General features: G+C 33.4%; 1 protein-coding gene across 2 annotated transcripts in view; it reads left to right on the top strand.

The window, feature by feature from the left end:
• The first annotated feature begins 258 nt into the window (after positions 1–258).
• The window catches only part of LOC106708359 (homeobox protein PKNOX2), a 33,823-nt gene continuing 7,404 nt past the window's right edge, over positions 259–26,677 (top strand). For both annotated transcript variants that reach the window (XM_014499852.2, XM_014499851.2), the window contains exon 1: positions 259–1,162. The gene's annotated coding sequence lies outside the window, so the exon portion shown is untranslated. The remainder of the gene's footprint in view (positions 1,163–26,677) is intronic.

Here is a 26,677-nt window from a genome sequence, read left to right as displayed (position 1 = left end):
CATTAATTCGAAATCGTGGTTAAATTACTTTAAACGCCTGACTATATCCTAGACATAATATGCATTATTAGCTTAGGTTACTACTAATAAAAAAATATGTGCAAAACAATAACATCAAATTGAGTAAATAAATTAAGTTGGTTCCAAAAATAAAAGGGAGGTAATTTATCACATTATACTGTGCTCATGTTTTTTAAATTAAAATTTTTATGTTTCATTTATATTTTTTTTTTAAAAACAGGGAATCAAATCGAGGACCCTTGAAAAACCGAAGTTTTTAAACACATTCGAAATTTCTATTCGTAAGCTGAAGATCACACCACTCTTGTACGGATTTGAGGCAGACCACAGGAAGCTTATTTGAGTACATTCATTATTAATCAAACTGCATTGCGACTGCACTCTAGCATTGAATTAATGCAGTCGTTTCGAGACGAACATATGAAAAAAATAGAGAGTAAAATAAGAAGTAGGAGGCGCTCTTACGACGGATATTGAGTAGTGGGACGGGCCTACATGCGCAAAGACGTATTACCCTAAATAAATTGCGCATTACACTATAATTAACCTATGCTTCGACGGACACTTTCATGCGACGACCTCTCATACGAAACGATCGTAAATTAACGTTATTAAAACAAGTTTACAGACTATCATGAACATGTAATTACGCAAAACGTTACGCCGCTGGGCGTGACATCACAAATCAGTCCGGTCGGGTTGAAGATAACATGTCGATTGTCTGTCCTTGTCTAATAAAGGCGTTGGAAAGAGAGGCGACGAGTGAACAGGCTGGCGTTGATCGTATTCTGTCGAGGGTGTCGCCATTTTCGTTTTGACGAATATTGACAGCACGGCAGACAGACAGTGGCGCGGTCGTCGACGCAGCGTCTGCTCGACTATTTTTATTTTGATTGTGATTCACATAGTGAACTGATTACATTTACTTACACGTAGTGTAACGCTTATGATAAATCAATTGTTAACGGCACATAATTTTGTAAATAGTGATCAACAATACATAAGGGACTTCGATTTTTGGTGCTAACCTCTTTTTTTAACTTAGTGTTTTTTTTTAAGAGAACTGCAAGACTGTGATCGATATGTGCAAGATGTATTACAGATGACTCTGCAATATATTTCGTACATCGTTGCTTCTCTGGTAAGTAACGATTAAAATTTTATGAAGGAATAACAACAAAAGTGCATTGGAAACAGTATGAGACGTAGATAAAGGATTTTTGTGTAAATTCGGAGCAGTATTATGTGAGGTTCTGTATTAAATGTGCTATTTATTGTAAGAAATGGATTGTTTTTCTTTGTTGCGGTAGCTCCAGTTTGTTTACGAACTGTCACGGGCAGTACACGGCGTAAGATATATTGCCTGGGTTGGCGACTATGCGTGGTGGGTATGCGCAAGAAAATACGTACCTTATGTTGTGGGCAGTAAAGTTGAGAATGGAGGAGCTGGGCGGGCGATAACAGCCCGTGGAATTAATTTATCACACGCCGCGCTTGACAAGTTGAAAACATAAATTCGACCTTGGCGCTCCACGTGGTACGAAGTCGTTGAGCTTTCTTTTTTTATGATATTTGAAATGTCAACCAAAAAGTGTTGCATTTTTTTCGCGCTTCATTAAACTTGTTTAATGTCAAACGAGTGTGTAGTGATTTGTTTTATTTAACATTTTTGTTGGCGATTTTTTTTAAATTACGCATTATGATAAAGTTAATTTCTTTTATATGGCTTTTTAACCGTTTTAAGATTTATTACCGCTTACCAATAATTTACATTTTAATTATAAAGAAAAATATGCTGTAAAAGATATTTCATGGTAGTTTTTTCTCTTATTAATTTTCCAAAAATTACTAAAACATATTTGGAAATGTTTATTCCAGTAACTATTACATTTCAAGTTAAGCTTTCCTTTTCATATTTAAAACTACTTTAATTTTATTCTAAAACTACATATCTATGCAATTTAAAACTTTGTTTACCTTCCTCGCTCAACCATTGGGAATTGAGTTAAATTGTGAAACAGCTAGTTTTATTCCTAAAATCACAGTAAATTTTAATCAAAACCTAATTTTTACTTGAAATATACATACTATTTATTTACAAACATATGGACATAGTTTTTTATCATACAGGTATAGTTGAAGCGAGTGCCTTAAGGTAAAATCCTGCCTTTTGTGGATACAAGAAATTCTTGATTATTTTCTTAAAATATGTTAATATAGATGAATACTTAATTTAAAAGATTAAAGCTAAATAACTTTTTAAGGATTACCAAGAGATATAATAAGTATCAATCATATGATATGCACTACAAAATGTTTAACTTTGAATGCATCTTCTTTCTGGGTAGTAATAGATATTAAATATAACATTCCACTACTATATCACCTGTAAACATTTGGTCATACTCAAAAAAAAAAAAAAACAAGTAATTCTTTATCTTGAATGTCCTTTATACTCAGATATGTTCTGCGAATATCTTCTTTTATCAAAGTGCTTTTATCTTCCTATATTCTTAAAACTCCTTTCTTCTTACAAAGACAAAGGTTTGTTGGCAAAGACTATCAACACATTTGCGCCTTATTTGGTTATTCCGAAAGTGTTGCGTCGCATCTGCATGACGTATACTGCATAGTTCTTTGCCTCCTGTTAAAAAAATTGCACATCCTGCGAAAGCTATGAGCTACTAGTAATGTCGTAAGTGAGTCGTGTACACTTAGCATTATAACGATTGCGTCAACTGAATCGTTTATAAGGCCCGATTAATGGACAAAAATTATATGTATCGAAGCTTTATAGGTGGTAATGAAATCGATGTGTTTTTAAAATTAATAGTTGATGTTGTAATTCCACTGTCGAAACACTATTATTAAAACACATTGACATCTCTCTCGTTCTATTTGTAAAAAATAGAGACAACATGTTTTGGAATTTCACTATGGTGGTTAATTTACGCGATAAAGTTGAGAATCTTGTGTACGATTTACAATTTATAAACAGCAAAAAATAACGACGGGTATGCGTATTTATGTATGTTTTATCTGTAACAATAGATGTTAATTCCAGTAGTAGATTTTGAAGAGTGCAATCGAAGAGCAGATCGCGAGTTGAAGAGTATTTCTTTTTTAAATTAATTATTGCTTCTTTTAGTTATCTTGTTATCATCAAAGTTTAATAAAGAAATATTCATATATTGGATAATGAACAATGTTGTGAGGGTGCGGAGTTGGCAGACGCGGTGCAAAGTTTTACACAATAGACCGCTGCCCGAACTCTACATTGTTCAGTCACCCTTACACCCCCATCAAGATGAACAAACTTCATGCTATTTTACAAACTCGATTATTGACATAAGAAATTTGATATTTTAGATACGAAAATCTCGGCAAGTTTCAGGGTTATGTTTAAACATTGCTTATGTTGTGAGATTCCGGCGAAAACCGTCGTAAGTTAAGATATTAAGGAAAAAAAACTATTCTGTTGGAAACTGTACCTATTGTATTCTTCTATTATTATTCTATCTATGGTTTGAAAATGAAAATCAACGAATCGACCCATGCGACTGAATGTGAACTAACGAAGTTCAGTCTCTTATCATGTCGGAATTAAGAACGGAAGTTACACACTACAATCACTAGATAAAGCAAAAGGCATGTTGATAATGCATACGAACAAAGGTAGCAATATAAAGGTACACACTACCGTGTAATATTGTATCAGGATACATTAGCGTTTGGTTTCCACTACCGTACTACTCATACAAAAACGCATTTCATCAGCGATCCCATTCAACTTGAAAAATAAAAAAATGAAACTTCGGTAATTGTTTCTACATCTAGATGCTTGACTATTTCGTGAAAAGTAATATATAAATTGCTTCATCGTGCAACTTCTATGAAATCTTCCTTAAAAATATTGCGGTAGAATCTAGTTGAATCGAAAAAATCCGCTTCTAAACAGTTTGCATTGGAAATTTTATAGTTGGCAACACTAAATGGTCCATCGAAATTCTATCCAGCGCTCAGGAACGTCTGCCACGATCGATAGTGGCGGTTAACAATACTATGCTTTGTTTTATTTCAACATACATGGCTGGATATGCGACTTTAACTTATTATTTACTATGATTATACAATCTCAAATTGTTAATTAATAGTTTTTACCCGCGACTCCGTCCGCGCGGAATTAAAGATAAACTTAATAAGCCTATGTGTTCTTTCAAACTATGATCTACATACATACATCTGTGCCAAATTTCATCAAGATCCGTTCAGCCGTTCCGGAGATACCTTCAAACAAACATCCATCCATCTAAACATTCGCATTTATAATATTAGTAAGATTTGGATTCTGTTATCATAAATAAAAACTCAAAGAATATGGATTCTCATTTAGCATCGCTCGAACTGTATGAGCAGCTTTCTTTTGAAAAGAATGGGAACAGACATACGAAACTATAGCTGATGAGAAATAAATTTGGCCTATGACGTCACGATCAAAAAACGAAATACAGATGTAAAAGCTTCTTCACTTCGATTGAGCAAACACATTTGTAAAATATTTTCGTTATGATACTCCTACTAACTAAAACGGTTGAACGGTAAAACTTAATGTTTTTAGGCGTTATGTGTCAACGAACCTAAGTCGTTAAGCGAAGTACACAGGTGTATGTATGGACCAATTGATAAATAAATGTCGTACCTGTACACAAATTGAAAACGCGACGGCACGTATTTAACAATTTCAATAAAATTTGCCATCAAACGTAGCTAACGTCACAAATAAAGCGATTTTAAGTACTATAAAATAAAAAGGATGAATGTATGATGAGTTATTTTAATGAAGTTGAGATTTCATGAAAGTTTACTATGATAGAATTTTGACCTATAATCATTCTTAAAAATAAGTATTATTTATTTTTCTACACTTAAGTTTATATGAGTCACAAATAAGCAGCATAACGTGGACAGAATTATTGTAAAATAAATTTCTAGAATACAAAAGCCAACCTTTTGTCACAGACGCAGAAAACTGAATCGAGAATTTTTACACAGCTCTGTTGCGAAAAAAGCACTTTGACAGCGAAAAAGGCGGGAACAGAGACCATTATAGACAAGTGACGCCTCGGCCGGCGATATAATTGGCGCGCGGGAGTTATGGACAGATTTTAATAACGCCACACCACAAGTTATGGTCTGTCTTATTTATTTTTAGAAAAGCAAACACACAATCTTCGTGACTTTTTTTAATAATTTGATAATTGAAAGCACAGATAGTAAAATAAATTTGGCACTATTAACGAAAATCAAGATTGCAATCTTACCAATGTTATAAATGCTAAAATTTGGACATTCATTTAGGATGTTTTTAAGAACATTTTGTAAGCATCACTACAGCCAAAGTCCAAATTATAATAATAACTTAACTTTATTTTTTTTAATATTTTCATCAACTTTATACTACGAATATCGTGAAATTACTTTCTCTATTGTCCACAATTTTATAATCTGTCCGTATTTCCAGCGGCAGGACACGAAATTTTTCTAATTTCAAAGTTTGCACGCTTAAAAAGTTAAAGTTGAATTTTGAATAGGACTTTGTAGTCTAGTGTAGATCATTATTAAGATGCGACGGACGGCCATTGTGGTTGCAGAGTGACTAATGAAAAAGACCTTTGTCCAGACGTCACTGGACCGAGTCAAAGGCAAACAGAAAAGAAAATGACCAAATGTAGCATCATTAAAACGGACCACGCAAACTTGCGACAATCGAAACTTTTTTGCTCTCTGTATAAACTAAGAGTTTGTATGAACTGGGATTGAAGTACACTTGTGGTTGTTTTTTAAAAATGGCGGACGGGAATAGTGAATTCTTTATTATGAGATACTAGTTATTTTTACTGTGCTTAAATTAAATAATAATATACAAACTCTGCTGTTTATAAGGGTTATACGATTTATTTTATCGGTTCAGTTAATTCCCTCGTTAGAAATTCATGTAAGCTGAACGTCAGATGTAGTCATGGTATTTGTCGTTATAATTTTCACCTAAAACTGATAGCCAACTTAACGGCCATCCTACAAAAAAGATAGGTAATTACCATCTCTTTCAGATAGGACTACTTTATCTATTCTGTTTAGAATATTCGAGTTTATTTCAACTTATTGGCATATAGTGTGCTCGAGACATATTAAAAATTAAAATAACATTGGTAACGTGGGCTGAATATAAAAGTTTGCAAACGGCAAAAAACACGGAGGCTGTTTTTTTCCCTCCCGTCACCGGAAGCGAAGGCTCGCAGTTCCGAATTCAAATTTGAAATTGGATCGCAAGGGATGCTGACTAGACTCTGTTAGGGTAGACTTTGAGATTTGAAATGTTTTTCTTTTCTTTTGCGCACGATTTCACTTCGCCTTTTAACCTTTGTACTAAGCGACAGTTTTGGAAATGTATAAAAGTAATTAAACGTAATTGAATATTGGGTAATATTTGTTGTAATGTCATAATATTGTAGGAACGAGATGTTCATTAAGTATAGTTGGGTCTATTTAATAATTGATAACTAACAGTTTTAGCTTCATAGTTATCTGCTTGAAACCATCGATTAAATAAATCGCCACGGACAAACATATTATAATATGAATTCACTTGTTTTGAAAAATCGATGTTTTGCATTCGATTGTTTTGTTACATCCCCTGACGCAACATTGTAACGTGTAGCAATTGGAACATATCGTCATATCTCTCATTATCAATACATAGTATAAAATCTATATATATATAAAAGAAAGTTGTGTTAGTTACACCATTTATAACTCAAGAACGGTTGAATCGATTTGACTGAAAATTGGTGGGCAGGTAGCTTAGAACCAGGAAACGGACATAGGATAATTTTGACCCCGTTTTCTATTTTTTATTCCGCGCGGACGGAGTCGCGGTTAAAAGCTAGTTTTTGATAAAACAGAAATAACAATGTGTTTTGTACAGGGATTTTGGTCTCAGAAACCAATGATTAGACAAACAAGCTACCGATTAAAATGGAAAAACAGTCTAATTTAAATAGTTAGATCTACAACTTATATCGGTTCATATAGATCAAGTTTATCTTGTCACTGAGTTAAATAAACTTACAAAGTTACTAACTCTTGCTTAAGTTATAGTTTTTGCTTCAAGACAATCTTTCACGTGTTAGGAATCTATAAGTATTTCATATTTTCTTTTCACTTGTAAAAAAAATATAAATATAAAATAAGTTTTTTGAAATGTGTATTATTGTAAATGCCATTTATACCCATACATATATGGAAACTAGTTTTTCTCGCCGGTATTAACCTGTTTATAACCTTAATCTTTCCTAAATTGGCTAAAAATCTGGTTGATAGTTCCAAAGATAATGTTTATCTTTATAAGCATTGCAACGTTCAAATATAATTAACTAGCTTTTACCCGCGACTCCGTCCGCGCGGAATAAAAAAAAATGCACACAAGATAAAAAAAGTTCCTATGTCCGTCTCCTAGTTCTAAGCTATCTCTCCATCAATTTTCAGCTAAATCAGTTCGACGATCTTGAGTTATAAATAGTGTAACTAACACGACTTTATTTTATATATATAGATACTAGCTTTTACCCGCGACTCCGTCCGCGCGGAATAAAAAATAGAAAACGGGGTAAAAATTATCCTATGTCCGTTTCCTGGTTCTAAGCTACCTGCCCACCAATTTTCAGTCAAATCGATTCAGCCGTTCTTGAGTTATAAGTAGCGTAAAGCCGCATTCACATTTGCCTGACGTGTCGTGTCGTGATGCTTTCTGTCGTGATGGCTACTGTTCACATCTATGTGACGCGTTATGACGCATTTTTAATCAGTTCCGTTATAGCTCTCGGAGAGTTTACACATTCGCAATGTTTTTTCATGAATCATCCGATTCGGATTCAGATTATGAAGAAGATATGCAGTTATTGGCACTGGCAACACTTCTTATAAAACAAAAAAAGAGAAGAAGATATTGGATACATCCAGTAAATACAAAAAGATAGTTTAGTTTTAATAGATTGATCCTTATATTGTTTACGTTTTGTATCATAAATCGCTTTATATTGTCGTACGTACTCGATCAGCTCGTCGTCCATACCTTCTGACGCGTCACAACACGACACGTGCGCGTGCACACTAGTCCGACCCGCTGTGTCGTGTCGCTGCGCCGTCCCCCGCACCTCACCCAACTGACGCGGACCGGGATCGCTACTGACGCGACACGACACAAGCCATCACGACACACTGCGTCAGAGAAGTGTGCACGCAACCATATTAATTGTATGAGACCGATACCTTTCTGACGCATCACGACACAACACGTCAAGCCGCATTCACATTTGCCTGACGTGTCGTGTCGTGATGCTTTCTGTCGTGATGGCTACTGTTCACATCTATGTGACGCGTTATGACGCATTTTTAATCAGTTCCGTTATAGCTCTCGGAGAGTTTACACATTCGCAATGTTTTTTCATGAATCATCCGATTCGGATTCAGATTATGAAGAAGATATGCAGTTATTGGCACTGGCAACACTTCTAATAAAACAAAAAAAGAGAAGAAGATATTGGATACATCCAGTAAATACAAAAAGATAGTTTAGTTTTAATAGATTGATCCTTATATTGTTTACATTTTGTATCATAAATCGCTTTATATTGTCGTACGTACTCGATCAGCTCGTCGTCCATACCTTCTGACGCGTCACAACACGACACGTGCGCGTGCACACTAGTCCGACCCGCTGTGTCGTGTCGCTGCGCCGTCCCCCGCACCTCACCCAACTGACGCGGACCGGGATCGCTACTGACGCGACACGACACAAGCCATCACGACACACTGCGTCAGAGAAGTGTGCACGCAATCATATTAATTGTATGAGACCGATACCTTTCTGACGCATCACGACACAACACGTCAGGCAAATGTGAACGCGGCTTCAGGCAAATGTGAACGCGGCTTAACTAACACGACTTTCTTTTATATATATAGACTAGCTTTTACCCGCGACTCCGTCCGCGCGGAATAAAAAATTGAAAACGGGGTAAAAATTATCCTATGTCCGTTTTCTGGTTCTAAGTTTAGTAAGTAATTTTCAGTCAAATCAGTTCTACCGATCTGGAGTTATAAATAGTGTAACTAACACGACTTTCTTTTATATATATAGATATACAAAACATTGAGTTAAAAAATATTACCTATGTAAACCGCGAAATACTAAGATCAAGGCCGCCTGATCCATGAATTTGCTATATCTCTTCATATCCTCCCTACGAACCTTAGGGAAAATTTACTAATGCATGCAAAAATATGGAGACTGAATTTTAATAAAAGGGATATAGACGTACATATGAGGGAAATATACTTTATTTTGAATTAAAAAATAACACGAAAAAAAATTAGACTGGCAATCTTACTAATATTATAAATGCGAATGTATTGATGGATGGATGTTTGTTTGAAGCTATCACCAGAACGGTTTAACGGATCTCGATGAAATTTGACATTAATAGAACATAGTCTGGAAGAACTTATAGGCTACTGACTCAATCACTGGCAAAAGCTACTAACAAAAGCTAAAAACATAGACAAAATAAATCGTCGTGACATTGAATGTGTCATAGACCCCATTTTTCTATTTTTTTTAAACTAAAATGATGTCTCTTGTTTGTTTTGTCAGTGTTGCCGCAGTTTTGGTTATCCATAATATTTGTGAACATAGTAAGAAATGTTAAGACAGTAGAGTCGATCTGTTATTCCGCATGCGGGCGGCGGGCCGAGGCGGGCGCCGTGCAGCGCAACTCAATATTTGAACAGATGTGCTGTTGGGGAGGCAAGCGAAAATGTTATTTTTATACGACCTACATGGAAATGTCGATGCTACCCTTTACTAGGGATGATACGATGTATCGATAAGGCATCTATCAAATGATTTATCGATGTTTATTTTTTTTTCGACAAGACAACATATAGAAAACTTAACAAATAAAAAACTAAGACCGTGTTTCAATTATATTTTAGCATAAATATATGTTGAATATTTGTTCGCACGTTGATATTATACATTAGGTACTAGAAATTACGATTATTTTTGCGTAGGCTTTCAAAATGAGTTTTTGACAAATATATAATATAACAAAGTAATTATCTCGGAAGCAGTTTTGCTGATGCACATATTTAAGGGTAAAACATAGTTTTATAACCTCATTTACGTCTATAACATCGATCACTGGCGGTTAAAAGTTTAAAATACTTGTACAGTTTCTAACTGTTTTTTCTTTTGCGTAATAGTTTATTTTTAGTAGAAACTAAAAAGCTTTATATAATTTGTAACTTATTTGAATATATAACAACTAGGTGTCACTCGCGACGTGGCATTATTTATTTTATTAAGTAGACTATGTTCTATACCTCTGTCAAATTTCATCAAGATCCGTTCAGCCGTTTCGGAGATACCTTCGAAAAACATCTATCCATCCATAAATCTAAATAATAATATTAGTAATATTGAAAGAACATAAATTGTCATCAGTCAACTCAATGGAAATTCATAACACAACATTCAATAGCGATATTAAGAAAAAACGTAGCAAAGTGTTATTAATTTTCTTTTTTTTTCATGCTTATTCGTTTACGTTTTTTGACTATTCCAGTGAAACTAATCGAAAGTTATTCAGTCTACGACACAAGGTATTAAGATAACAAATCTGTTAGGAATCTATCGACTGTCAATAATTTCGCCTCACTTCGCGAAAAATTACCCTTTCCACGCCTCGTCCGATCGTCCCCGCGCGCCTGCCCCGTGCCGCTAGCGAAGTGAAACAAGAATTTGTTTCTTAATACGATCCTTCTATATTATTTAACGAATATTACCATAAATTTTGGAAGGGTTACCGAATGAAAACAACGATTTGTATATCTATGATTTTTCTGTGTAAATTGTGTTGCCAGTTTTATTTAAATTTATAACTTTTATCTAGATTTTGCCCGCGACAAAAAATAATAAAAACATGAGTCACGTTAAGTGTCACCGATTCACCTAGCGCGGTCATTTTCATAAGAAAATTTGTTGTGGATTGGAACGTGTTAAATATTTTACTATAAAAGAAATTTCTTGATAAAATGCTTAATCATAAATCAATAAGTGAACTCTGAAGGTAATTGTAAGACTCATAACATGAGGAAATGAAATCTCAGTTGCGAGGGAGTGGTAGACGACTTAAAATATAATCTGGCCCGGGGGAAATGCGCTCGGGTAATCAACTTGTCGTGCTCAATTTGTAGGTTGCACGTTGACGGGTTACGTGTTACATGTGTGGATGTACGGAGAAGGATTTTATAGAAACTTGTAAAATTAAATTAAAAGATAGATAGGGATGTGAAGATACAAACGCAGCTATGATAGTTTTGCAACAAATCTTTTTATGTAATTAAATTACGTTCTTTTATTTTTTTAATAATAATTTAAATGCCTGGCTGACTATAAATTTATGAAAATCCGGAAGAAATAATTATCAATGGAGACTATTTGAAATCGATCAATCCCTTACAGTAACTGGAAGTCTCAATGGGAAATTTTTCTCTCTAGTATTGTGATAAAAATCCTGTTAGTCTTAAAAAAATAATCTATACACAACTTAATTTCTGATCTAATTAATTAGGATTATTCAATTATAGCTGACTTTTAATTTTCTCTTTTTCTCTAGTAAATAATTATTTCAGCGTTATATCAATAAGATTAACATCGTCTGAGCTTTTAAATCCTTTGCTCGGCGTCAAAACAACATCATAAATCGTCCACGCGGAGTAGCGTCAACAGCAAAACTTTTCGTCTTTTGTGTACAGTTGGAAAAATAGTTTTTTTTTCATTATAGAATAAAATAGCCGTAGTACAAACTAGTTTGGATAACAATTGAAGTTATAAAGCATAACTTCTATATAAAGTTGGTCATAAAACGGTTATTTTCGTTTTCTAAAATATTTAAACTAAATACAAAATTTCGTTATATACTTTCCCCTTTGATGATCGATTCGTATTCATCATAGCTTATCAGCACTTGATACTTGAATATTAAAATTAAAAAATATATTTTAAAAACTTTGACCATTCTAATTTTATAAAATGGTTTAACAACGCTCGAGGGCGGCATTGAATGTGGGACCCGCGACTCCGAGGTCAACTTGTAACGTGTTATTAAGTCCATATAATGAATAAATTAAAAATCATTAAAAATTATGTAAGTATAATTTTTGTAAGAAAATTTTACGAACTCACTTGACTATTAAATGCTAACAGAACGCTTCGAAATCGCTTGTGTAGGTGGATCTTTCAATATTAAAGTAGAAAGATATATTATACGGGAAGGGTTTAGAAAATATGGGTCAATTGCGTGAAGATTGATGCACCGTTATAAATATGAACTATCCAGGCGAGTCGGTGGCACTGTACTTGTTAAGAAGGAATGGATGACCAACGTCAGATTGATTTGGATGACCAAAACTTGCTGTGCTGTCTTTGGATGTAGGATAAAAACAGGGCTATTGATGCTAGTGTCAAAAATATCTCTATTTCATCAAGAAATGGAATGCCAATAAAATCTTACTAATATTATAAATGCGAATGTTTGGATGTATCTCCGGAACGGCTTAACGGATTTTTATGAAATTAGGCACAGATGTAGAACATAGTCTGGAAGAACACATACTACGTTTTTTTTAATTCCGCGCGGATGGAGTCACGGGCGACAGCTTGTCTAATATATTCGTAATTTTTTTTATCATTACATCTGTTACGATTTAACATAAGTAATTATGTCATTATATTATAAATTCATATGCTATTAGTGACAGAAAGTTGTTATTAGTTACCTAAACTGTAATTTGTGGTGTTACCAACACAAAATAATAACTTCCGTTCGATAAATAATTGTGAAAATAAATTACATTTTAAATGAAATTACGCTTAGGGTTATGTAAGTTGCTTTATAACATCTTTCATGATTAATTTAATATTTAAGAGTAAAACAGTTATATAATAATAAATTGATTTATTACTAAGTGTACTTCGAAATCTTACTTCTTACTAATATTATTAATGCGAATGTTTAGATGGATGGATGGATGTATGTTTGTTTGAAGGTATCTCCGGCACGGCTGCATGCACCTCGCTAAAATGTATGATAGTTGTACAACATAGTCTGAAGAACACATAGAATACCTACTAATTAAGTTTTTTTTAATTCGGCACGGACAGCGTCGCGGGCGACAGCTAGTTATTTAATATTTTTTTTATATCCTGACATTAGCGTCTGAAATCTTTAGCGTTGTTAGATTATTTTATCATATTATTTAAAAAAACAATTAAGAAATAAAGCTCCAGAAAGACATAAATCACGTCTTCGCCCAGAACATGCCTACACTGAGAACATTTTATTGGCATCTTATTGAGAATTTATGTGAATGCGAAACGATATAATTTATAAGGACTGCCTCATATATGCAACGCAAACATCACCTTATCTTATTTGCTGTTGAGGAAGGACTTGAGTTTGGTTACCTCATGATATAAAAGGTATTCGGATGAGTAATTAAACTAATGCAGTTGTAAAGAGACAGAGCTGAACATAGTTTAGTGTTAGCATTGCTTTTTAGTGTGTAACGACCTTGCTAAGAATTGTGATAACCTAAAATAATAATTCAATTGATTACGGTCGCCCACGTCATATAATTACAAAATATAGAGTTGATTAGATCTTTTATCAAATAATTACACGTATCTAAGTTTAAAAATTTGATACAAATAGATGCGTTTTATACATAGCTTATGTATATCCAAAATTATCCGCCGAATTTGCATCCTAAAAAATGGGTAAACTATATTTCATAATGGCAGTGATTGTTAAAAATGCGTTGGATAACTTCATAAACATTTGTTTTTTACATTTTATTTTAAAGCTAATAATAAGTCTGCAACTGGCTTGGTGTTGCGTAATGTTGGTAGTAACTATTCAATATCAGGTGTGCAACATAATAAAAACTTGTCGTACAGAAAAAAAAAACAATAAGCTGTTATCTTTTAACTACCCTTCATCTGAGATTCCCTCGCATACATTTCGTACGTGACAATGCAACTTTTAAATGTGATACGATGTTAATAAGTATTGTTTCGGACGAAAACATTTCATACAAAGTTGGCCACAAACAATTGAATCATGATTGAGTTCATACGAGTTTGTTCTTGGCGATCATGTTTGGAACTCGGACCCCCAAACTGGATGTTAAGTAAACATTGTTGGTTGTAATTAACACAATTTTACACCTTTTAAAACTTCCATAAGTGAGTTTCGGCGCGCTAATTGGACGTAATTTGTTGCCGTGTGTGGTCGATGAGAGGAAGTCATCGATTTGATACAAGATATAAGCGGTTAGCGATTTACGAATAAAATAAAATATAAATTATTGAAATTAAAAGGGTTACAGAAATTTCCCTTTAAATTCGACAGCGAATCTATTTGTCACTTATTTTTTTAGTTATATATAAAGGAATCTCTCTCAAGAAATGTGGGAGTGCGTGAAATGACTCCCGAGAATATTGAGAAAGGCAATAGTCCAATAATGTACAGCTTAGTTTGTAAAACGTAGAATGCAAATATAGTATTAAAAAAAACAGTGTTTGCTTTTATTTTGACAGTGTTGACATTGTGGCTTCATTGCGTGTTTCACGAGACGTTCGACGCTAATTATCTCGTTACAGAATTGATAACGCTAAAAATGGAAATGGTCCAGGCTTCGTAGCCAAATTTTGGCACGTTTTCTCAAACGTATTAGCAACACTTAGAATACGCCGCCGATTCTATTATGCCTTGAATGTGTTTCCTTTTAGACAATAGATGCTCGAGTCTGCTGATATTTTGAGAAAGGCTTTTAAAACGTTTCACACCATTACTTTAATATGGAACAATAGTGGGGGAGTAGTTTTTAAAATGTAATATCGCTGTGTTGTTGTTTTTAGTTTTAATAAAGCGTTTTCTTAACATAAATAAGTTTATTATGGTTATTCTACCCGCCTCCGCTTATGACTTGTATCCCATTAAAAGATGTTTCTTATAAATTAACAGAGGGCCGCGATATCATGAGCTAGTTGTGTTATCACGATGGTACGGCTCTGTAAATTTGTTACGTCGATATGTTCGTGTTGGTTGGTGCAATTAGCGCGCCAAACCAGCGCCATGCCACTGTGATGCCACCGCTATGCCACCACGATGCGCCACATTTAACTGTTCTCCTTACAATTTTACAGTTTCTTATGGCTAAGTCGTAAACAATTGCCTGCTTAAATAAGTCATAAATAAGGTCCAACAATCTTTCAGATTTTTGTGCTAACAAACGAATTGACACAACAATCCAATAGATACAGATCCATTGTCTTTTTATAAAAGAGAGGGTTGTAAAGGGATTGTTTTAGTTAACAGACTTAAAATACCATAGAACTTAGAAAAGCCAATGATAATCGAAATACCGGAATGATTGAAGGATCCCTATAATTTTGTCACTTTGACAGCTGTCAAAAATTGATTTGGCGCGAAATAATCATTTTTCTTGCTGTCGTCGCAGGATAATAAGAGCGAGCCGGGAGCCGCGAGTTGCAATAAGGCAAAGGTTCACATCTCCATGCAGCCGCGTATACGAATCAAACGCTTAGCATAAATCGACGATAAAGGGACTTAGTGCAGAGGTCGCGCGTGAGCTAAATACTGCTTGCCTATTTTAGTGCTGAGCTGTTAAAATAGTATTTTTTGTCTATTTATATTTTATAATAAATCTTAACTTTAGTTTAATTTTGCGTTAATCAGATGCGTTCATTCATTAATAATTGTGTTGTGACGAAAGTTAAAATTGAAAAGACAAATTCAAGTGTTTTTGTCTCAAATGATGCTTGAATAAAAAAAAAAAACATTGTCATAATTGTCTCCTAGCAGATTCGAGCATCAGTTTATTTAACCAATATAAAAGCCTAATCACCACTCGACAACTACTCGTCGTCGAAAATGAATTTCGTTCTCGCAAAACAGACGTTCGTTCAGAAATTGAACTAATTGCGAAGGCAGTAGCACGTCGAGGGTTTTCGAACGTACCGACCGAAAGAACGATGGCGTCCAATGAATTTTTTTTTGTTTTAATTATCGTATTCCCTGCATTTAAGAGCGCTTTTAATTCGAGTGCGCTCGAATTTAGTGAGGGGAAGATAAAAAAATCAAATGAATCGTCCGTCGATTTTATTTCTTGAAAACGTTTTTAAACTCGTGAATGTGTATTAGATTTGCACGTTCATTTGATTTTTCAATTTGAATTATATAAAAGCACAAGTTTTAAATTAAAAAAATGCATTAAGCATTCATGAATTTAAAAACCAATAAATTTTTACAAATACATTAAAAGTTGTATACAATCTTACTAATATTATAAATGCGAACATTTAAATGGATGGATGAATGAATGTTTCTTAGAAGGTATCTGCTGAAATTTGGCATAAATGTAGAAAATAGTCTGGAAGAACACATAGGCTACTTTAATTTTTTTTAATTCCGCGCAGACGGAGTCGCGGTTGACAGCTAGTTATAAATATGAGTGAAATATTTATACTAGAGTATTTGTTATTTGTATGCTTAAGAGACGGTCTCGTACGGTTAGGACATTCAACTATACGCCCACACAGGACAACAGTCCGACCTTACGACTTTACAACATAACAGTAAGTATTCATTTGATTTCTTGCTTTGTTATAAAGATTTTTTTACACAGTTCAAGGTTCGTTGCTAGTTTGTGAGGGAAATATGTCAAGAAAGGATGCATAGGAATCATAACGGGAAAATCTTAGGTTAGGTAACTCGACTTAAAATGCGAAAGAGTATCTATACATTTAGTGTAAGGATGTGTTGTCGATAAAATTTGATAAATTGAATTTATATTGTACTCGTATATATTATTAAAATCGTACCTAAACCAAAAAATGCAAACGTCCAAAAAATGTACCATTGTCTAAGTTGATAATAAGACGCATTTGGTTTGGAATTTAAATACATATATCTATTATACTATTTGTAATCATTATTAAATTATTGTAGTTTTATTAGATTAGCTTTTGCCCGCTACTCCGTCTGCGCAGAATTAAAAAAAAAAGTTCCTAAGTAGCCTATGTGTTCTTCCAGACTATATTCTTCATCTGTGCCAAATTTCATCAAGATCCGTTGAGCCGTTCTGGAGATACCTTCAAACAAACATCCATCGGTCTATCCATCTAAACTTTCGCATTTTTAATACTAGTAAGATTAGTAAGATTACTAGCTGCTGACCGCGACACCGGTCGGCCAAAATAAAAAAATACTTGATAAGTAGACTAGGTGTTCCAGATTTAAAAAAAACTTATTATATGGCCTAATATGTGTTCTTCCAGGCTATGTTCTATATCTGTGCCAAATTTCATAAAGATCCGTATATACATAGGGATACCTTCAAACAAACATTCATCCATCTAAACATTCTCGTCTATAATATTAGATTGGCACACGAGATTATTAATGTTTAGTTGTATTGTAATTTATTCATATTTTACTTAATCTGTATTCAGTTACATCTTCGTATCGTCTCAATGTCGTATTAAAATAATACATCCTGTAATTGTTACTTAGTCGATACTTTGACGACTGATTTGTTAACTCAGCCAGAGTATTTAATAGATTCATTGTTCTTTTGGCGTTTGCAATTCTATTTAGGTTTCAACCGAGAAAAAGATTTTGTTTATTGTTAAATTCATAGCTACATTTGCTTTATTTTATTCACCAATTCGTAAATAACGTAAACAAAAATTCAATCTATTTAAATATATCGAAATATAAACCAATCTCTCGTATAACTCAAACAATAGCTCGGATAAACCGATCGATACTCATCTATCGACATGTCGCAGCACTAGTTGTGTATATGTCACCGGCAAATTGTGTACGCGGACAGTTTATAATTTGCCCCGATAGATGTAAATACTCGGCAAATTGTAACGAACAAATTCATTCACAGATTGACGTGTTTTCACAACTTGTAAAAGTGCCATTTTTTTTTTATAAGAGAAGGGGGCAAACGAGCAGCGGGAACACCAAGGTGTTCTAGTATCATCAGTAACTGTTAGTCCGTGATTCTTTATTAACTGTATTGAAAATGGTAACTGGGGGCCTAGAACGAAAATTTTGCGGGAAATTGACTTTAGCGTCACGGACAAAAATTGTATAAGATTTGTACAGCGCCCCCTATCGAGCAACGACGACAAATATACATATTTTGTCGATGATGTTACAAACACTTTCTCGTAAATTTTCGTGAAGTGTCGCGTTTAAGTGTCGAAACATCATGTCCCTAATTAGTTTAGTAACCAGCGCCGGTCATTTTGCTATTTAAAAGAATTTTGGCGAAAAGAGCTTTCTCGTGTGCCACTATAAAAATTTCAATTTCCCGAAATTTACCATATGCCTAGTTAAATTATAATTGGTCGGGCGTACACGATTTGCTGGTGACATATAAGTTGGCAATTCGGATGCCGGGGCCCGCGCTTTGCCTCCGATCCAGAATATTTACAACGGTATGCACGTAGCGAACGCGTGCCCCTTGTGTTGGCGCGAAACGTATACACATTGATGAAATGTCGATAGTGGCAACCCTAAACAACGAATGATTTAAAAATATAGATAGTACCAACCCTAAAAAGATCTTTGATGTGAAAAAATTGCAAATGAAAAGAAAATGAAGTGCATTTTGATGTGAAACATCTATAGGATCACTTGTAAACCGAATTGTTGGCGTGGCGACGCTTGCCGTGGCGACGGGTCGCCACACTATACTAAGGTATACGTATATGTATTTTATGTGTAGTAGAGTGTACGGTGTGACGACGGGTCGCTACGCAATACTGAGGTATACAAATATATAAATATATTTTATTTTAATAATATTATCTTTTATGCATATTACTTGTACACACACGATGTTTCACATCTGCCAGGCATCCCATGACGGCTCACATTTTTTTCTTTTAAAATGTCATTATATTTCGAAGTTTTCTAAATAAAAATAACTTTACTTCATAAATAGTATAATGTTAAAACAAAACAAAAGTAAAGCTTTAAATTACTTTTTATAACAGACTATTTTTATCTACGCAACTTAAATTTATAGTGACTTGGGTATTTTTACTTAATATGATATTTTGACGGGAAAATATAGAAGTTTCTGGAAAGTTTTTCGACCTCGAAGATCGAGCGATGCCTTCATCATTACCATCTGAATATACTCTTGAGTGTTTTATATTATCATTTACGATCCCAAAAGAGATCTTAAGAACGTCAGCTGGTTAGTGAATTTAATTGAACTTTACTGTGGGTATCCATTGCCTAGACATGCTTAAAAATACATACGTTCTTTGCTACTTTCAAAGAGAAAAAGTGTGCCTATATTTTTTTTTGTTTGAAGAGTTTTGGGGAACCCACGGTTATATTCATGTAGTAAATACTAAAATATTTGTTAAGGATTATATAGAGATGGAACTTACTAATCTTTTATATAAAATTCACGTGTCACAATGTTACCATACTCCTCCAAAAGGGCTTGACTGTATTTTATAAAATGTTATATGCATATTATCTATTTTTGATACCCCTATTAAGTTTTTTTTAACTGTCCGCGGACGAAGTCGCGGGCGACAGCTAGTGATATCTTAAAATAAATAACCCTAAATAATGTGTTCTTAAAATTTAAATAAGCAATTTGCTTTTTGTGTAAGATTTGAAATGAGAAAGACTTTCATTAATTTTTTATTTAATCCAATTCGAGTAGAAAGCAAAGAAGAAAACTACGTCCAATTCTTGTTACAAAAGTATTTCGCTCACACGGTCTCCTTGCAATTAATGTTTAATTTGCATAATCGAATCTTTTAGCTCCTTATTCAAACAGGCGCTTTTTTAACGCCGCGTAAAACACACCGTTGGCGAATCGTGGGGTTTGCCCAGTGTAACACTGCGCGTTTAAAAAGTGTCGCGTTTTAAAAACGCTGCCGTATGAACAGATTCATGAAATTTTGTTCTATTTGAACGTTTTATAGCGCGCGATAAAAAAAAAACGCACGTGCGAATGAAGGATAACGGCATTGTTTTTTTTACATTGTCACAGACTGACTTGGTAAATATAAACGTACGGAACATAAAACTTTGATTAAAATATTCCAATATTTAACTAAAAAAAAAATAATGATCATGATGACGTAAATGTTAATTACTTGATATAAGATAATAGTAAAAAACAATCTCAAACAAAATCCACTCAAAAGTAACATAAAAAAACAATTTCAAACAAAATGCATTCAAAAGTACCATAAAAAACAATCTCGAACAAAATGCACTGAAAAGTAACATAAAAAAAAATAATTTCAAACAAAATGCATTCAAAAGTACCATAAAAAACAATCTCAAACAAAATGCACTAAAAAGAAACAAAATAATGACATGAAAACTTCTTTCTTTCTTTCTTCTCTCTTTCAAAAACCCTCTAAACTCTAAAGAAAGTTCTCTTCTTTCTGGTAACATGTCTGTATTGTATAATTATTGTTATTTCGCAGTCGGTGTCGGCCGAAGTAAATATAATATTATACATTTTATATTTGAGATGTATGAGACATACTTACGTTTATGTCCCTACTTAGGCCGAAACCGACTCCAAAATAACAATAATTATACAATATAGACATGTTACCAGAAAGAAGAGAACTTTCTTTAGAGTTTAGAGGGTTTTTGAAAGAGAGAAGAAAGAAAGAAAGAAAGAAGTTTTCATGTCATTATTTTGTTTCTTTTTAGTGCATTTTGTTTGAGATTGTTTTTTATGGTACTTTTGAATGCATTTTGTTTGAAATTGTTTTTTTATGTTACTTTTGAGTGGATTTTGTTTGAGATTGTTTTTATTGAAGTCGGCTATTTTTTTTTCTTAAAATTTTTGTTTTATTTCACAACTTTTAGTGAATTTGAAGTTCAATTACAAATTTCCTTAATACGTATGAGGAAAGAAATAAGACAAATAAAGAAAAGGACTTTCCTATTTAATATGTGTGTACTTCAATTCAAAAACTAATTTACAATGCAGCAGATAACCACTATTACTTTAAACAATGAACTAATCATCAAAATCGGTATACAAATTGAAAATTAACGAACTAATACATCGTAGTTTGCCTCTAATTTTGTCCAGCCGCGCGCCGCAGTAGCATTTTTCGAATGCGCGTAGTTTTTAATCATTTAATATCTTCCAAACTATTGATCAGAATTACATAGTTTAAAGGCTAATGTAATCTGCATTTAATACTCTAGCCATCAAACATATTTATTTGGATAAGGATTCATATCGAATATAATATAATAGCGCCGTAAGCTTACGACGCTGTTTTTCGTGTGCATTTTAATCGAAGTTTGTTCACAATAACATGGTTTTTGTGAGACATCCATAGATGATAGATATATGCCACCTGAGACTTTTATTTAGCAAATTTAAGGATCTATAATTACTCCATACATTATTTTAATGTAGGTCATATAGTTTGACCTACGTAAGCCCAGAAAGCAAATTTGTGCTATTCATTGTAACGCGATGTAGCATTTTTCGTTTCCGCGTAATTTTATTCTTACGATATCTCCTAAACTATTAGACAGAATGATATAGTTTCAAGGGCAAATATAATTTACATTAAATTCTCTTGATAATGAACATATTTATTTACATAAGGGTTAATACTGAACTTGAATAATATCGTCGGAAATAGGGCATGAATTTAATTAATGTTTCGTAAAGAAAAAAATGGTTATTGTGAGAAAACTATAAAAGACAGATATATGCTATCGCGGACTTTTATTTAGCACATTTAAAGAGCTACAATTCGCCATACATCATTTTGATGTAGGTCTTGTAGTTTAGCCTACGTAAGCGCTGAAAGCAAAAATGTCCCTAATTTTCGCAACAAATTTTGAAGCTATATTCAAATTCTACTAGTCTTCTAGTTATTTAAAAAAAAAAACAAAAAAATGGGACCCACCTGCAAGCACTTCCTTTCGATTAAAATAATTTTTATCAAAATCGGACCACCAGGGGCGGAGATTGGCGGTAACACACAAAAAAAAAAAAATTCAGTCGAATTGATAACCTCCTTCTTTTTGAAGTCGGCTAAAAATAGATAATTTTTTTGTATGTCATCTATAAGATAGAGATAAAGATAGCTTTATTTCCCTTATAACAAGATGTAATGTGAATTTTTTGTATGTCATCTATACTTCTTTACCAATAATTAAGTGGAAAGATTTGTTTGTTTGCATGAAATAGGATTCGAAATCACTGAAATAATATGAAAAAATCATTGCTAGGAAGCTCGTTATCCCCGGGTGACATAGACTATATTTATTACAAGATTTTTTTATGTCTCTCGAAGGAAGTCTTTATCCCTGTAACTTGTAGTCATCAATATTTTTGTTAGTCGCATATTATAAGAATTAAATTATATTATTTCAGTTTTACACAAAAAAAATCTTAGTATTTAATTCAACTTAATAAATTGTAATGAAAGATAAAAGGTAAGAAGAACAGTCGTATATTTATTCATGCATTTAAAGTGTTAAATTCGGCTTATTATCTTATTAAAAACACTGAATGGTGAAAACTTACAGGTCCGTTATCGGAACAACGTTTAATACATTACTTAATTAACATTCCCGCCACGGCCGCTGTTATTTAGTGACAATTACCGCTTCAAAATACCGGTCAACAAGTTTTCTTATGTTCGGAGGTCAATTGCACTTTAATTTTTAGGTTGACCACCGTTTATTTGTAATTTTGTAAACAGGAAGTATGTCTCTTATATGCATTACTTGTAGGTACAAAATAGATGTTACTCTTTGATAAATCTAATCTTTGACGGCAACTGTCAAATGATAAAGGAACGAACTTTATTTTTTTTTTGTAGGAAAAATCCTTATAATATGTATTTGTGTTGCTATCCTTTATTCTAATATTAAGATTTCAAGAGTAATTTAATTGAAAAAATTTATTATGGAACAAAACTCTCCCTTAAGTTTTGTAGTAACGTCGTATTTTTTACTTCACTCTATTTTGAAACTTATCTAGTCTATCCTGAATACTAGGTGGTTCAATAAATATAGCTAGGTACTGCATTGTTATAGGTGAGATACCTCGTATCAACAGCGGACATAGAAGACTCGTATAGACAACATTTAAATATTAATAAAAGACGATGTTTATACGATGAATGGGTAAAAAAATTTGCAAGTACAAAATGCGTATTGTCATAGTGTAAAACAATTCCTTTAAATAATAAGTTATTTAATAATTTTAGTGGCTCGAAATTGTCTAGTTTGATACTAAAAATATAATATACAACAAACATTTACCATAATATAAGAAGTTTTCGCCAGCTCACATTTTTCCTTATGAAAAGTTGGTGTTTTTCGTTTCGCAAACAGTTAAGATGGAGTGATAAAAAGGGCCTGTTGTTTCCGTATCTAGGATGAAGATTATATTTCGTTATTAACAAGGCTTCGTTCCTTTGTACATCTCATTCGCCCTTGATAGGTAAATATTGCTTAAGGTGATGACACACTGAGCCAAAGTTTTATTCAAATGTGTTTATGTGATGACTATTGATTTCGCATATTGATAATAATACATATTCGTGGATTTTTAATATTTATATATTAAAACAAAATATTTTTAACACGTTACACGCTACGATTTTTTAATTAAAATAAAATAGCGTTGTGGTTGCTTTGAACGTGTTTAATAAATTTGGTTAAGTGTAGCACTATCTTTAGTTGGAATTCGGTACACAGAAGCAAAATGTTTCGTTCCCTTTTTTCATGACGGCAAGAAATAAGCGAAAGATAATTATTCCCTCACGCTCCACCGGAAATAAGGGAAAAGGGGGCGAATTAGGACGCGTTTATAGTTCAGAACGGAGCATACAAATTGCTGACTAAGATACGCGTATAGTTTTCCCGCGCGTTTAGCGTCCATCTTACCCGCCATATTGTTGAAAGCTTTGATAACCTTAAATATTTACCTTCGTTAAAGTTTCAGTTTCTTTGTGTTTTTTTGTATGTTTGCTTATTTAAATGTGGTTGAATTATTCGTTTTCTTTGGTATTTTGAAATTTTCCTCTAGTCAGTATTATTAATAGAGAGAGCTACGAAGTGCTACGAGACGTAGGCTTAGGGTCTCAACTACTACGTAGACAGTATCCCACAGGTTATTAAATAACAGTTCCACCTTTATAAGTATTTTTGCACGATGATTATCGCATTATATTTTATAGGCTACTAAAATATAATGGTGGTCCTCCCTTGTTTGATAGACATATAGTTAAGATATCCCTTACTTAGTTTTATATTTGCAGTGTGTATGAGTTTATTATTTACGCAAGTGTAACGCGATTGTTACAAATATACATTGCACACAATATTGCCCGGACGTTTTGAGCAATGTCCGAATTAATGCACTACACGCAACGTTTATTTTTTTTATTCCTTAGTCGTGTTGTTAGAATAGTCACTTATAAATTTCTATGCCTTGCAAGATTACAATGTAGACGGGGAATTAAATTAAGGTTTGTTTTTAAAATCCTGAAAATTAATTTAGGTTAGAATAAGGTAAATTAGTTAGACGGTTTATTTTGCAGTCAATTATTATATTAAAGGAAGACTAAAGAAAGCTCAACAATCGTAATTAACACATTTAGTGCTACTGACTTATCCTGAACTTTAATACGTAAAAATTGTAGCAGTGAATGTGTTAAAAGGTCATGTGTCTTAAAATCCAGAACCCTAAGAGTGTTGTGTCATCTTTCAGATTCCTATTTATAGGTCAATGAACCCTTATCCGTTTTTCAAAAGTTTTTCCGAGAATCCGAAAGAAAATTTTCCGAAAAGAAAATTCCGAAAATCTAAATAATCACAACAGTATAGTTATTAAAGTTAAATTATATGCATTGTTCTAAAATGTAATATAGATAATCCTACCAAATTAAAACTACTCAACTCGTTAACTGAGTCCCTAACAATTCCACTATCAGTTCGTCTGGATCCCAAGCTCCCGAAGTTAGTTGGGACGTCTTTGTACAGACGGGCGATGGTTTAAGTTCAACGACATGCCACCGACCGATTGTGATCTTCGTTAGATTGTAATGGGTCTAGGCATAATTTAAGCAGTCAAGTGCGCTCAAAAATCATTGTTGTAATATTCCTAGTTGAAGTCTACTTATCCCGCTGTCGCTTCGACCCAAAGTGAGTCTTACCCTTCGAGTCGACTGTTTGGAGATGTTGCAGATCTAGTTCCATGGTGTTTCTCCAGTGGTATCTGGGCCTGCTGAAGTTTCGAGGAGCCTGCTGCTGCTTTTATCCGCAAGACCGCGTTTGTACCGCATAATCACCGTAACGGCTGGACCGATTTTGCCACGGGGTTATTATACAATACTTTTTTAAAATTCTGCGCTCACGAAGTCGCAGGCGACCGCTTGTAGTTAAGATAATATTTAGTTCAGAAGTTTTAGAAAAAAGGTTTACTTACGAAGTTCACAATTGATCGGTGTCATGTACAAAGACGCGAATACTATCGTTAGCGTATATCTTAAATGTGGGAAATTAAAAAGTTAAGATAGCTTAGTGGTAAAAATTAGAACTATCTAGATTATCTAGACTAACTAGACTATCTAGATTCTAAACTACCTTAGTTTAACTTAAGTTTATTAAACTAAGTTTGACATATTAGTGTTCTTTGATATGGAAATACTATTTCTTTTTTTATCGTGTTCCAAATTTAAATTTGAATTTAGAAGCCACACATTTCTTTATCTACCGATAAAATTTTACTCTCGCTTCTCAGTTTTCCTTCGTATTTTATTTAAAAGTGAACACTTACATAAAATAGGACCCAAAAGATGTTGATTAAAGTGAATAAAAGATTTCAGGGCTTGTAAATTTAAAGTTAATTCAATATCGGGCGCCACCTGGCGGGCCTCGGAGCAACAATTTGAAGAAGCTAATCTCGTAAGAGACTGTCTGCATCAAACTTTGTCAAATTACGCTCGAAATCAATCGCTTAAAGATGTTGTAGTGCTGATTAATTTTTTGGAATGATTAAAGACAACATAAACGTAATGTTTCTTGCTGTTTAAATGGGAATTAGGCTTGAGTTTCATTATACCGAGGTCAAAAAGTTCGTATGTTAGTAAGATGGTTAATTTTTTTTTTGTAAAATTTCTTTTGTTCGGGATTTATGCCGGCCACTTAACAGTGATGAAATATGTCTTATAATCTGTAGATTTTTTTCATTGATCCTAGTCACTCGGTCGTGGGTAAAAAATAAAATAAAAATGGCTTACCAATTTAAAGACTAAAGACAATATAATAGTAAAGTAGGGTAGTTGTAAGACAATATTATAGTACTTAGGTAGTACACAGCGGGGTAGGGTAGGGTAGCTCTGAGGCGGATATCTTATATCAATCTGGTAACATTTGTGATGAATGTCTCTCCGCTT

Source organism: Papilio machaon, chromosome 19 (assembly GCF_912999745.1).
Source record: "Papilio machaon chromosome 19, ilPapMach1.1, whole genome shotgun sequence".
Taxonomy (NCBI): Eukaryota; Metazoa; Arthropoda; class Insecta; order Lepidoptera; family Papilionidae; genus Papilio; species Papilio machaon.
The sequence above is the reverse complement of the archived record's forward strand: the minus strand, read 5'-3'. Positions and strand labels throughout refer to the sequence as shown.